Here is a 15,836-nt window from a genome sequence, read left to right on the forward strand (position 1 = left end):
TTTTTTTTTTAAATTTTGCGTTAGCTCCACACAGAATGCCCTGAGTAAATCAATTTCCCTCGGGGCCTAAGTCATCTTTGGGAATGCTGGGTGTAGATTTTTTTTTAAGGAAAGGACGTAGAGAAATACCTTGAAAGGACAAAGTTATGAGGGGTGGGTAGGAATCTGGGGGTCAGTGTGTTCAGGAGTGAAGGACGTTCGGAAGTGAGCAGACGCGGACAATCCTCACCCCATGAACCCGGGTACCCCTACTATGTCACTAAACGTAGCGAACCACTCAGAGTGATCTATGTCAGAGATGGCATTATCCAATTAATGGTGCCCCGGGGCAGGGGTACCCATACTTGCCTCCCAAATTGGCAGTCGTATTTGAGTTTTTCACTTTAAAAGAAAGTACAGGTTGAAAAAAAGTACCTTCGTTTACGCTACTATTATATAAAATCATTGCAGATAATATTAAGATAATACTAAAACAAAAAATGTAAGAAATAAAATGATTCGCTCGCATATAGGAATATAAATATTATTATTAAATTATAATTATTATTTTTATATTTTGATAAAAAGCAATCACTTTGTGGTTTGACATATTATTAGATAAAAATAAAACAATTTGTTTAAAAACCACGAATTATTGTAAATTTATTAATACCGACCGGTTTTGCTTCCTAGAAGCATCTTCTGGGTTCAAATTTTAACTTTTGTTAATTATCAAAATTTAAATTTTGGACCCTTAAGATGCTTCTACGAAGCGAAACCGGTCTTCTTAATAAATTTTCAATAATTTGTCGTTTTTAAACAAAGTATTTTATTTTTATTTAATAATATGTTTTGTAGATAATATTTCAGTTTAAGATAGGCATTTCGTTTCACGGGTAAAAATATATTCATCCTTCCGTTTGGAGTAAAAAAATATGAACAAAACCACAAAATCGAACAAGCCCTCATCTGTTTTCTGACTACGCAACGCGACGGTAAAATTGATTTTAATGTATACAGATGATACGCGTGTGGTGATTCTCTCAATATTTACGACTTTCCACAATAAATGGGTTGGTTTTACAGGAAAAAAATTGCGGTTGAAATAGTTAAAAAATATAGATATTTATTACTTTTTATACCTGCAGGGCAAGATAAAAATATAATTCTTATAGAAGTTTTGTTTAAATCTGGGAATCATCCCTAGTAAAATGTCTATTTTTGGTTGCAGTAAAATAACAATAAATAACTTTTTGCCCACTCTTAGTTCCCCACTAAGCACTAAAAGCACTAAAAAAACCAACCAGAATTTAATAATTTTTAATAATTTAAAAATTTTATAATAATTTTAATTTTTTAATTTTAAAGTCATTTTAAATACACGTAGGATAAGGAAAGATTTTTTAAATATTTATGTTGAGGGATCAGTAGGATTTATAGGCCCTGTTAGGAGTTCAACCGAGCCGAACCCTCTGATATGAAAATATCTGGAGTCGGTGAGTTATTTTCCCATTTGATCTCTGGTGAGTTGACGTGTTGTTCTTGTATTGTTTTGTATTTATTTTGCTTATATAATGCACTTGCATAATGTTGATTGACTAGATGATCATTTGTGGAAAAGTGTGTGGAAGGGTTTAGTTTTTTCTATGGGGAAGATTTAACCCGGGCATTAAATCGTATACAAGAACATCTTAGTAAACACCACTTGTATTTTTTATACTTAATGTCGACCGGGTTCCGCTACAACCGTAGCTTCATCTGAACTGAATATACAATTATACAGCTCTGATGAAGGTACGGTTGTAGCGAAACCCGGTCGGTACTAATTATGAAAAATAACAGTGGTATTTACTAATACTGAAAAAATAATCTTTCTGAATCCCGAAAACGGTCACTATCCTGAAACTGAAATGGAACGTACAAACAAATTTACAGAGAGACGAAATGCAAAACGGTCTGGATAAAACATGACGCTCGTCGCTCAGTCAATAATTATTGTATTCTAGCAAACAAATGATGAAATACTTCAAAAATTTCAACCATATTTTAGGAATGATGATTTCTGTTGAAGTTTTTATGTGGAAAATTCTCATATTTCAGTTGGTACCGTGAAATTTGCGCAGACCATGGCGTTTATAGAAATGGAAATTTATAGTCCGACCGACGAATATCACTATTTTTATGGTTGACTGCTGCGCCATAATAAACCTTATACTCCTCCCATATTATTCCACGTAGGTACTCGTACATAAATATATTTATTGTGTACCCGAAAGCCAATTTTTTTCCGACAGTTCAACCAAATTGTAATGCGGAATTTATTTTTTGCAGTTGAACAAGTGATGTCGGGTTTTATTCATTTGGTCCGTGAAGAGTATAATGTTAACAACTCTCAAATAAATATGAAATAAAAAGACATAAAAATAAAATAAAAGTTAATTTTCAGAACTGGGACTTTAAACCAGATACTTTAGTTTTATCGCGATCGGCGTCTCTACCAATTGAACTACTGAGACCTGATGTCTCCGTCTGTCTGTAACTCCAGTTCAATGTATTTTTGAGCTCGAATATGCTCTGAACTTAAGTGTCATCATTTTTAAAATTGGAAGCGCTAAGTAGGTACTTATGTATTTTTAACAGAAAATTATTTTAATTGCCATTTTCAAAAGTAAAACTGATTTGTCCAGAATTCAGACTATTTGTGATTTTTCACGGGTATGCGCTAGTAATAATAATTAAAGAAATCAAGTTAAAATTCGCTAAGGACTATAACACGATTGCATTCTGATACATTCTGAGATGCGTAAGTTTTTTTTAATCCAAAATTAAATACTCCACTCTTCATCATGCGACATTCATAGGATTTATATGAATGCAGTCGTTGCAGTCAGATATCTTTATGATGGTCACGACTCTCGATCTTCCGATGATTGATCCCCCGACAGTTAAACCCCCGGACAGTTGATATCTCCGCACTTGATCCCTCGAAAACAAAAAAGGATTATATCTGTTTTACTTCCACCCCGGTAGCGTATGTAGAGAGGTAAGTATATGTAAGTAAGTTGCATTTTGTTTTTCGATGATGTTAACTCTTTGCAAAATTCTTCGGAGACACGGAATTATTAGCAAAAATCTTTGTACAGCAGATTTTTACTCAAGACGCCGGTAACTGTAGATGGATCAGGCGTTACGGAATCCTTTATAATACCTGTATTAAACTTAAGGCGATGCCATACGTAGTAATGCAAAATCATGTGTTTTTTGTTTGAAAATTTGGTCACCTAGAAATGTTTCAGATGCTTTAATTAAATACTGCGAGTAGAATACATCTTGGCCTTTGAAATAATCGAGTATTTTTTAGATAAGTCTTTTTATAAGCACAGAAAAAATTATGTATAAGGGCTATAAAAACTGCTATAAAGTTCAAAATCTCCTACTTACGAACCCATTTTCAGTTATAATTTTATTGTATAATGTGGCAAATTAAGTTATTTATAAAATGATTGGAAAAAAATTAAATATTTATGCCTGAACATCCACAAAATAAAATAAAAGGCACTTTTTGGCCATGTTTTTTTCTTGCATAAATCAAAACAGGCGGATGGTGTTAAGCGGGAAATTAAACCTTATCGCCATCTACGTTAGGGTTGTTATTGATAGCGTCTCAATTTAAAATATTACACGACGTAGTGCATCGCCTTAAATTCTCCATTTTCGCCTCCATCCTTCACCCCAACGCTAACATCTCACAAAGTTCCACGTGAGGTAAAGTAGTTTGCTACAAGAGTGCCGAGCCTCGGAAAACCCTCAAACTTATTTACTCCAATAAAACATTATCCTCGTAGTCAGAGACTTTGGGAATATTATTACTACCTCCTACTCAGTGACGCACTGAGGGGGGGGGGGGTGACTGGAGTATGGGAACAAGGATAGTGTCACTCCCACCCAATTTCTCAGTGATGTTACTTTTGGATTTTTTTTACATATTTAAAGCTTGTAACACTGGCTATTTCCTGATAAACTTATCAACAAATATATTTCTGGTCTATTCGAAACAGCTCTTTTTTTCTTAATTTCCTCCCTTATCTTTCTTTGGGTTCTATGATGACTTGCTGCTGATTTGAATCGCATTGGAGAAAACCTTCTTATCAAAGCAGGGTCTGTTAACAATAACCAAAACAAATTATGATGTTATTAAAGTACAAATTGTTTACATCACTTTATTATATACAACCTCTACGTATTTCGTGAACGAAGTTCACCTCATCAGGAGTGATTATACACTTCAGTGAGTTATTAAAGGCGATGCCATACGTAGTAATGCAAAATCATGTGTTTTTGGTTTGAAAATTTGGTCGCCTTGAAATGTTTCAGATGCTTTAATTAAATACTGCGAGTAGAATACATCTTGGCCTTTGAAATAATCGAGTATTTTTTATATAAATCTTTTTATAAGCCCAGAAAAAAATAATGTATAAGGCCTATGAAAACTGCTTTAAAGTTCAAAATCTCCTACTTACAAACCTATTTTCGGTTATGATTTTATTGTATAGTGTAGCATATTATTTATAAAATGATCGAAAAATAATTAAATATTTATGCCTGAACAGCCACAAAATAAAATAAAAGGCACCTTTTGGCCATGTTTTTTTCTTGCATAAATCAAAACAGGCGGATGGTGTTAAGCGGGAATTTAAATCTAATCGCCATTTACGTAAGGGTTGTTATTTATAGCGGCTCAATTTAAAATATTACACGACGTAGTGCATCGCCTTAAAGTTATTTGTGTTATAATAAAATAAATAATTCCATCACAAAGTGAAAAGCTTTCAGAAGATTTTTTTTTTCTAAAAATTTATACATTATTATTTCTATTCTATTTTTATGTTACACCTCACAAGCGCACCAATGTCTTCACAGTGAAAAGACTGGGTAACTATATCGCCACCCAATTAGGCAGCTTTGTGAGGTAGGTTGAAGTAGGGGCATAGTATAAAGGATTTATTAATGCGGGTCTTGAAGGGACCCGGATTATGTGAATGAGGAAAAACAGGTCCAGAATCAAGTATGTTTATCAGGTATTTTTGGGGCTCCAAAATTAAGGTGGCTCCCAAATTCAGTTGTTGGATGTACTTACGTCGGTTAGCAGCTGGTTACTTTTGAAGAATCTGATAGCCCCATACAAGACACTCAGTTTCTTGGAAGCCAGATTCAGGTTTATTTGAGCCTTAAGCCAGTCTGAAATGCATTACTCCGAGCATTTCAATGGAGTCTTTATTGAGGAAGTTCTTTCGTGAAATGTCACTACACAGACACCACACATGTTGTAATTTAGTTTAGTTTCATTATTTTTATTTGCGAAAATTGTGTAGACCCACATTATATTATTTATGAAAAATAACAAATACGTTATAATCAAATCTGCAATTACCAAAAATATAATTTATTTCTTTTTGTTATTATGCTTACGAATTACGAGGTAGATTTCTTACAATTCTATGAGATAAAAAGGTTTCGCTTTATTTATATGGCTGCCGCTCTCCAATATAATTGGTTCGATTTTCATTAGGCGCTTCGTCCCAACTACGTCTTTAAAATAATTGGTTCGTGGACATTACTTTCGCAACTAATTTCCTGCTCCTAGATCTTTCCCATGGCTACCGGTGACCACTTCATTCTTGCTTTCCAACTCGCTATGCAAGGAAGTCCGTTGTACCATCGACATCGGGCATTAGTATGCAAACCACGGGCTTTATCTTTCCTACAAACCAAACTTCAGCACAGCCACTGATGATTTAGGCCTGAATTTTACTGTTTTTCAGCATGCAATTGCCATCAGAGCTTCATACGGAAAACCATCGTTGAAAAAATCCGTACTTAGGAGGAAATATTGGTTTTTTGCGCTTTCGTGGATATTTTATCTACGTTTTCATTTCATTAACTTTTAAGAGGAACGGCTGCTCAGCCGTTTACATACAAAACATAAATTTTGATTTCAGGCCAAAATACCCAACCGAACTGAAGAATTTATAATAATAATAATAGGTGATAATTCCGGTATGTGGGGAGGTTATTGCAGTCCCACACATTCCATATAGAGATACGGTTCCGAGCTAACTCAACACAGTGACTATTCAACACACCTTTAAAAAGTGATATAAAGTCATTAAAAATGATGAAAAAAAAATTAACCTTACCTAACCTAACCTAACCAACTTAACTCAGTTAATAAAGTTTTTGTTTCATCACTTTCCATGACTTTATATAACTTTTTAAAGATGTGATGAATTATCATTTTGATGAATTATCCGGTCACAAGAGATACATACATAATAAAAATATGATCAAAAACAAACAAAAACAAAAAAACAGATGAATTGTACGTATTGTAACAGAATAGAATAATAATAATAATAGACTGCCGTAATATAGTACCATATTATGAATACAAACCAAATTCATTTTTAGAAAATGAATTTTATAAAATATATAATGATAAAACTTATGATAGACCGAACGATTAGTCATAACAGACCCGATATAGTTTTACATGACAAAATGAAAAAAAAACTTATATCATTGATGTCGCTATTCCAAATTCGTGTTATATTCAAAAATCTGTTTCTGAAAAAATAAGAAAATATACAGATTAAGGAAATGAGATTAAAAGAATTTGGCATTCTCAGACTATAATAATATTACCGTTTGTTATTTCGGCTACTGGCATTATACCTAGCTCTCTCATTCAAAATATAGGCGTATTAGATTTTCCAAAGAATTTATATATAAAAATGCAAAAATCAGTCATTTTAAATAAATGTAGGATTACGAAAGATTTTTTAAATACTTATATTGAGGGATCAGTAGGATTTATATGTCCAGTTAGGAGTTCTGCGGAACCCTCTGATATGAAAATATCTGGAGTCGGTTAATTATTTTCCCATTTGATCTCTGGTGGATTGACGTGTTGTTCTTGTATAGTTTTGTACTTACTATGCTTATAAAATGCACTTGCATAATGTGGATTGACTAGGTGATTGTTTGTGGAAAAGTGTGTGGAAGGGTTTAGTTTTTCCTGTGGGGAAGATTTAACCCGGCCATAAAGTCGGATATGATTATTAATATTAAAATTTTTACATATTGTGTTTATTCCGGTATGTGGAGAGTTTATAGTGCAGTCCCACACATTCCATTTAGAGATGAATTGTAAAATGAATTGTACGTAAAACAGAATAGAATTATAATAATAATAATAGTAAGTTGAAGCCTTTAAGGAGCCGTGACCATATTATTTTTATTTTAATAAAAATGTTTACCAAATATCTAGTACGGAAACGACACATTTTATTTACTTTTGATTTAATTTTTTTGTTGTTGCTTTCATCCGCTAAGGGTGATCTTGACCATACAAAATTAACACTTCTTCTTAAAACTGGTTACATTTTTTAAAAAACAAAAGTATGAAATGTACAAAAACAAATTGACCGGTCAGTGGCTATGTTGACATCGCGTTTGGATCCCACCCAGGCGTAGTGTGTTCAATTCCTCGGCTAGCTAAGTCCTCCATCACAATACAACAAACATGTTCCGCTTAGTGTGGTGGTAGTAGGAGATTTTAAAATATTGTCAAGATATTCGTAACCCGGGAGTGTTTGTAAAAAAAATACAGTGTGTGGCAAGCCTACGCACGACGGAAGTGAAACTTTTAGTATTCCCAGTCGACGCTTGTTTACACACGCTTCGGTTGTAGGCACGACATCCCTACATCATATTTCACTGTTATTATAATCTCGCCAATATGTTAAACAATCCTATCATGCTATCACAACAACAATACTTTTTTGTGAGATATTTATCCACTCTTCTTGATTATGTTTATCTTACGTTAATGTCATCACATATATCTCGCTCGTACTAATGTGGCAAAAAAACAATCCTATCATGCTATTACAACAACAATACTATTTTGTGAGATATTTATCTACTCTTCTTGATTATGTTTACCTTACGTTAATGTCATCACTGTGTGAATCAGACTCTCTTTTTCTTTGGTGATTTTCAGGGGATATTTCCTCTTGTGCCACGAATGTTTTTCTCACTTCTATCTCGTCACTACTCATTTTTGACACTAAAACTCTGTTCCAAATCGAATAAACCACAATCAATTACGTATTTCACTCGTATTACACTCACCGCGCAGTACACGAAGCAAGCAGCTGATGCCTGGCGTGGCGTCGTTGGCTAGAGAGAGAGGAAAAGAGAGAAGAGAGAGAGAGAACGTTCGTCAGTGGCTCCCTCACCTCAGTAAGCGACTACGGTGAGAGAACGATAGTGAACGGTGAGCGGTGGTGGGGGTCCCGTACCCCCACCACCAAATGATCACGGTTTTTCGTGACGGTCATGAGTCGGTTTTACTCCGGTCCTCGAAAATGCATGACGCGCGTAAAGAAGTTTCACTTCAAAACTTATAAACAAATAAAGCAAATGAGTGAATTAATATTTACAGATTTATAGAACATAAACGTATTATAACATAAATTAACATTGCATAAACATAAATTAACATAACATAACATAATATATTATAATAAAAAAAATATGAAACTTACTAGATGTAATAGACTGCTCGTTGAAACCATCTTCAGACTAATCTGAAGATGGCCTTAACGAACTGAAACCGGTTACAGTCAATAAAATTAGTGGAAAAAAGATTCGGATTTGTTTTATTATAATATATTATAATGGAATTCCACCATGAATAGTCAGTTTCAAAAATAGAAATATTCACATAACATAGTTAATAAAAATAATACAGAGCTGGTAATAATAGGTAAATACAAAATATAAAAATAGGAACCTGTGTACAAAAATAGTGGGCATTTTTCTTTATTTGAAATAACAGTTTTTTTCCAAAATAATAGCATTTTATTAAACAGAACTATGAAACAGACAAACTTATAAACAAAAAAAATACAGTGTGTGGCAAGCCTACGCACGACGGAAGTGAAACTTTTAGTATTCTTCTCTCTCTCTTTTCATTTTATTCTCTCTTTTTTTCTGTCTTACGTTAGTTTGAAGATCTTAGGTCAAATAATTCAACGACGAAGCATAGATTTTCTCTTTTTAATATTTTCTTATACATGAATGAATTTCGATAAAAGTATAGTTCCAAAAATTAAAAAAAAAACATAAATTTATTTATAGGCGTGTTGTTAACAAATGAACGTTTAACTAGATTCCTAATATTGACATATTTATAAGTAGCATGTGATAAAAAAAATTAAAAGTTATAAAATATGGGATTCGAACCCGGGTCCTGCATAACAAGTATCGAACGCTCTGCCTCTAGACCGCGAGGAGAGGTATCTCGCGCGACGTGAACCGCGTATACAACGTGTACTCCTCAATCGACTTGTCCCGCGCAAATTTTCGTTTTCAAACACGGCAAATGAATAATATCACATAACGTCTCGTTAACGCTTTATATAGGGTCGAATCGAAGACATATCGGCAGTGTGAAGTCATATCTGTCGTTTTTCAAAATATTTCCGTATATTTGTCCGTTTTGGAAAAGATCTATCGTGTTTTAACAGTCTCATACCCGTATGAAGTCTGAATTTGAAAAACATTTCTTAATTTTGAAAAACTCACTTACGGCTGTGTTTTTTTACTAAAAAAACTTGTCACGCACGTCTGCGAGGGTAATTAGTCGCGTTATCGGCCTTGATTAGTAATTTTAATGATTCAAAATAAAAATAATTAATCAAAATACCGAGCGACTCTACCGGCTCGATTTTTAAGCTATATTTCGACCAAAATATCATATAGGTACCGACCGTTACTTTTAGCCAATTACTCGAGTGAACACCTGCCGGTATAGTCTCACTAAATGGATTTAGACATTTCGGGAGACTCTCCTTTAAAATTAACAAATTTACGTAATTTTTACTACATTATTACAAATCATGTAGATATCTTCTTATATGTATACCTGACAAAGTCGCAGCACGAGAGCATTTTATCACTTTTCCTCGTATTAAAAAAATCACAAAAAAATAAAAAATTAGTTAAAGCGGGGATCGAACCTCGGTTCTTCACGACGACAGTCGGGCGCTCTGCCTCTGGTCTCTGAGTGACCTAAACTAGGTACATAATATTAGCTAGGCACCTATAGCGAAATGATCACGGTTTTTCGTGACGGTCATGAGTCGGTTTTACTCCGGTCCTCGAAAATGCATGACGCGCGTAAAGAAGTTTCACTTCAACAACAAATGAGTGTATACAAATATAGAGACGATTATAGAATAGTGTCTTAACATAAACACTCTAAGTTGGGATTAGTGATCACAAAATTGTGTGTTATAAGGTTCCTTAAAATAGGAACTTGAACAACTGAACACAATAGACGTTGCAAGAACTGCATAAATGCATACAAATGAAGATGAAAGAAATGTGATTAATGGTTAAATATCAAGGCCATTTTTATAAATAAATTTTGCCAACAAATGGTTAGGAGGCCAAGGTATACTGGTAGGGAATTCAATTTCAAGTTTTATCAATTCATGCATAGAGTTTGGAAATTGGTCATTTATAAGGTGAACTGACTTTATGGAACCTGGCAAAATGGCTAAGAGAACAAGCTTGACCCTATCGCATTCTGATTATGGAAAAAAAAAATTTGCCATGAAAGTGTATGCCATTTTTTATCAGAGAGGATGTTTTCCATTTAGAAGACCATTAAAGAAAAATTTCACTTATATGAGAGTTCCAAGTAAGCTTGCAGTCCAAAGACATCCCCAGGAACTTAACCTCCTTAGAGGTAGGGATGACTTCATCGCCAAATCTCACCTGAATATCTGGGAGCTTTCGACGACGAGTGAAGTTGATAACTTTGCTTTTGGAATGGAAAATATAGGCTATTAAAGAATTCGATTTTTCTTATTGTCAACTTACAGCCAACTTGGCATGTTTTCAATTATATTGAAAAATTAAATTAAATAACATATAAAAAAAATTATTCACCATCAAAAAGAATAAAAAAGTATAAGAAATTTGATTTCCGACGCAAACAGCCGTTTGTTATTTAAATGTAAGCTCATAAAAATGATTTTTCGGTCATTTTTATTTTTATGTTTCTTCACAATTTTTTATTATTTTCATAAACTATTTTTAAATATTTGTCATTAACTCACAAATATTTGCCAAAGTTGCCCCTAAATCATTAAAAATCGAATATTTTAATGTCCTTTGTTTTATAATGTAAAATACAAATAAATAAAATAGCTCACGTCCGTGCGTGATATTTCCTACATATTTTGATATTTAAAAATTAGTGTGGTTGAGTTTTTAGCCTTAAATCCAAAATTATTTTTTGTTGTAAAAGGTCGCGCATCCATTCTTTCAGTAAAAGGGCATTTTCACGATATTTTTTATCAAATAAATTACTATATGGTGGAAATTTAATAAAAAATTTGATTTGACGAATAAACCTATTCTAACGATCAAAACGGCGTGTTCGTTTTTGTTTGAGAATATGGCGTTGTTGACGTCACGCCAATCAACGGCGCGGGCGGTGACCGTATTACCAGCAATAACGTTATCTACAATATCTACATTATATTGCCGTTGTTGCCAATAGTGTGATTTTATTTCATTTTTAAAGTAAAATAAATGAAAATGAAAATATTAAAATTACGCGTTTTTAGTTCGATTATTATAATCAGAAAAGCAAATATTATCTTCCAAACATTTTTAACGGTATCGCCACTGTTTAAATACACGATTTTACATATAAGTCGTGTTGTATACTCATTATTTTGATGTGTTTTCTAGCACCAAAGGAGTCACTGGGAATGTTTGTCTTTCTTTTTTAATAGTAAAACAATGCTTTTGTTACAAAATAGATCATCAATTTTAATTTTTCTCGCTCAAAGAAAACTTAACGTATTCCCCATAGATGTAATGGTATAATTTGTACTAGTATCTAAAAATACATTTTATTTGCTTACATTTTTCAATTGAGTTATTTTTTGTGTTAAAATAATAATACACATACATGAAATAAGGGTATTGGAAATCAACTAGGCATTTTACATATTATAAGCTTTTTAACTCCTGCTTTCTTTGTAACAAAAAGGATTAAATTTAATCCTTTTTTTTAAATTATTCATTTTATTTGATACATTAATAATTACATTATTAGAGAGATTTTTTTTTAAATTTACGTGTATCATTTTCATTCTGACAATAGTTGGGTAGGCTAAACCCCAGCATTAGAGTTTATTTTGAAATGTTTTTATAATTTAGGGAAAATAAGTTTTCTTCTATTTTTTAATTCTGAAATAAATACTTGGGTAAATTGTTGAGATGAAATGTACAAAATTTAAATGAATATTGAAAAGCGCAATTTGAATAATACACGAATGAAATTGAATTAATTAAAATGTTATAATTAACCTATCAGCATGAAATACTGTCAAGCAGAACAATCAGAACAATTCCACAGTGATTGATAATTTGGTTCAATGAACAAACAATTAGTAATTATATTTACTGTCATAAATTTAATATAATACGAATGTTAAGTTTTTGATTTTATTAAACTTTTTTATTTACATTAGCGAAATTTTGAAGGATGTAGTATAATATGCAAACAGTATACACGTTCACGATTATATAATATTTTGAAACCAGTTACCGAAGATAATAATGTTTGTTTGTAGTCATAAAATGATCAGGTCATAAGATGGTTCATATCCAGGCGTAAGAAAACTTTTTTTTCACGTTACAGATGTTGTATATATATGTGCACCACGTTCTAGAGTAAAGCTGTTTTTAATGATCGGGTCTGAATAGTCAGACACTGAGCTATCCTCCTCTCTTTCTTTCTGCTATTCCTAACTTCACACAGCCTTACAACATTTTAAAATATCATGGATGCCATAGTTCCGATGTTTCCAGCATGGCAGCCAAAATTCAGTGAAGTTGTGCGATATTGCGTAAAACATTTTCTGTAAACTCTTAGAACTTGTGCAATATTGCGTAAAACATTATCTGATGTTGTTTATAATTGATGTCCAGAGATGATGGTTCATATTTTCAATTATAAAACAGTTCTAATCAGCCATTCTGCATATTATCAAAATGAATGTTGATTCTCTATAATCTTCACTATTCGATACAACTCTGAAGTGACCAGAAAAAACAAAAAAAAAATAGAAATAGCGCGACCACGTGAAATTAAATGGCATATTATTACTGTAGAATTTGTGAAGCTAAAAGTTTTTTTTTAACACTGCCAATTATTTTATAAAATAATATTTTATCGTTGGCAAATTAGTCAGAAATTAACTTTCGAATTAATTATGTTAGTAGTTTTCTTTTGTTTGAAATATTTAAATAAAAGAATTACACATTTAAAATATAGAATTATTAATTAAATAAAAATGAACAATTCTGTAATTCACACAGTCAGTTCCATTTTTTTAAAATTTCCTAGCAAATTTGAATTCTTTGAACGTGAATTATTTTATGCAGGAATATTTCGCTTCATGAAACGACAACCGAATTAGTATTTTTGTGATATGTGATTAGAAATCAAAGACTCGTTTAATGTAAGCTTTTCCCTAAAAGTATTGTCCTCGTATTTGGAGGATGATCCTGGGAGGAGCGTTATAATATCCTTGTTCCAAATACCAATACGTCGTTAACCTTTGTATCGGCCTTCTCATTTCAAACTGTTTCAAATCCTTATGTATTTCTAAAGAAGCCTTCGGTAAATTTTATAACCAAAAGAACTTTAATATGTACCTGTTCACAATTTTAATTCGTGTGGAAGTAGGTACCTACACTATATTTTTGGTTTCAATATTTTATAATTCCTAAAAAGTCACAAACCCTGAAAACGAAAAAAATCATTTACGAAGTTACACATTGTGTTTGTATTTATCATCGCTAAAACCCTAAATAAGGGCTCTATTATCATTTAATTTTACTATAAAACCACAGTGCTGCAACTTTCGCTAATCAAACTGAGCGATCAATAGGTTCCATTTAACTGCCATCAATGGAGACTGAGCGCAATTTCGAAGACATTTATTTTTAGGAAACAATGTATCCGTTATTTAGTAATTGTCAAAGTCGTACCTTCGAACTTTCTTGTAGGCCAAATTTTAACTCATTTTTTTTTGTTTGATATTTAAATTTAATGAAATAATATAATATACATTAAAATTCAATATTTATTTATTTATAAATGAAACATTAGCACAAAAGATTTTTCAACCTAGCAAACCGTTCATGCGCAGCTGGCATTGGAATTTCGCCATTGCTGGTTTTTTATGTGCGATTTAAATCTGTATGCCATGAGAAAGTGCATTTTTTTCATCAGAATTGCTTGCACTTGAATCACTTTAGAATTCAATTTTAAATTTCCCTTAAAAAGGGTCTTGTGTTCCAAAGGTTAAGGTAAACGATAATTATAAATATGTTCTCGACCAGTCTTTCTCAAAGTGGGTGATAACGCCCCCTTGTCGGCGCTGGAGGCTTTCAGGAGGGCAGTAAAAGGCTCAAAAGGATGCGTTAAGGATATCTAGAGGAGCGACGCCAGACAAATTTTATCTATAAAAATCCGACGGCATCTAGCTGATAAACAGTAATAATTTTGTTTACTTCCTTAGACATGCCCATTGATTATTACTTTATAGTCTGTTACAGTAAAGCGCACTTCAAGTGAAATCACACAGAACGCTATAAAAATTTTATGTTATTATTATAATTATTATTACTGTTTCCATGCTAACTCAACACAGTGACTATTGAACACACTTTTAAAAAGTGATATAAAGTCATTAAAAACAATGAAAAATTTTTTTTTTAACCTAACCTATTTAACCCAGTTAATAAAGTTTTTGTTTCATCACTTTCCATGACTTTTTAAAGATGTGATGAATTATCATTTTGATGATTTATCCGGTCACCATAAAAATTTTATTTGCAATAATTTTTTTTTAAATGCGCAATAGATGGTAATGTAGAATAAGTTAAAAATATGCTATTTCGGTGGATGTTACTTTTGAAGCTGTCATTTTTTGACATTTGACAAGTAAAAACTACGCCATTAATAAAAATGGAACGAAACACGCTTCAACAACGCATTGAAATTATTAAAATTCACTTGAGTGAATCAAATGCAAATCATCTTGAGTGATGTGGCCCATTTCCACCTCGTTGGCTTCGTCAACAATCAAAATTGTCGCAACTGGGGCTCGGAAAACCCAAGAATTATTGTTAAAAACCCTCTCTATCCTCGTCATGTGACTGTTTGGTGCGGTTTATGGTCCGGCGGAGTCATTGGACCTTACTTTTTTGAAAATGAGGCTGGAGCAACAGTTACGGTGAATGGATTGCGCTATCGAGAGATGATTAATGATTTTTTATGGCCGGAATTGGATGGCATTGATCTGGACAACGTTTAATTTCAACAAGACGGCGCTACGTGCCACACAAGCAACAAAACCATTGATCTTTTACGATTGAATATCAAAATTGAAAAAACACCTTTTATTGGAAAACCCTGTATTATAAACAAGTAATGAAATACAGTTTTCGCATGAGTATACTATTCGAAACAATATATGTGTAAAGCCAGCTTGTTAGTATTACACATATTTTTTGCCGAATTACTTCGAGTGTATATTTGATTTGTCAAAAATATTTGATTGAATGCAAGCCCAATTATCGTCTGCATAAAAACATCTGTTTGGTTTGGACGCAATAGCGGACTCTAATTGCCCTATTGTATTGATGATTTCATACATTCGCAATAATTGGTTTATTTCCTACGTTATTTTTAAATA

Source organism: Hesperophylax consimilis, chromosome 15, assembly GCF_061612785.1.
Source record: "Hesperophylax consimilis isolate HC1 chromosome 15, BYU_Hcon_1.0, whole genome shotgun sequence".
Lineage (NCBI taxonomy): Eukaryota > Metazoa > Arthropoda > Insecta > Trichoptera > Limnephilidae > Hesperophylax > Hesperophylax consimilis.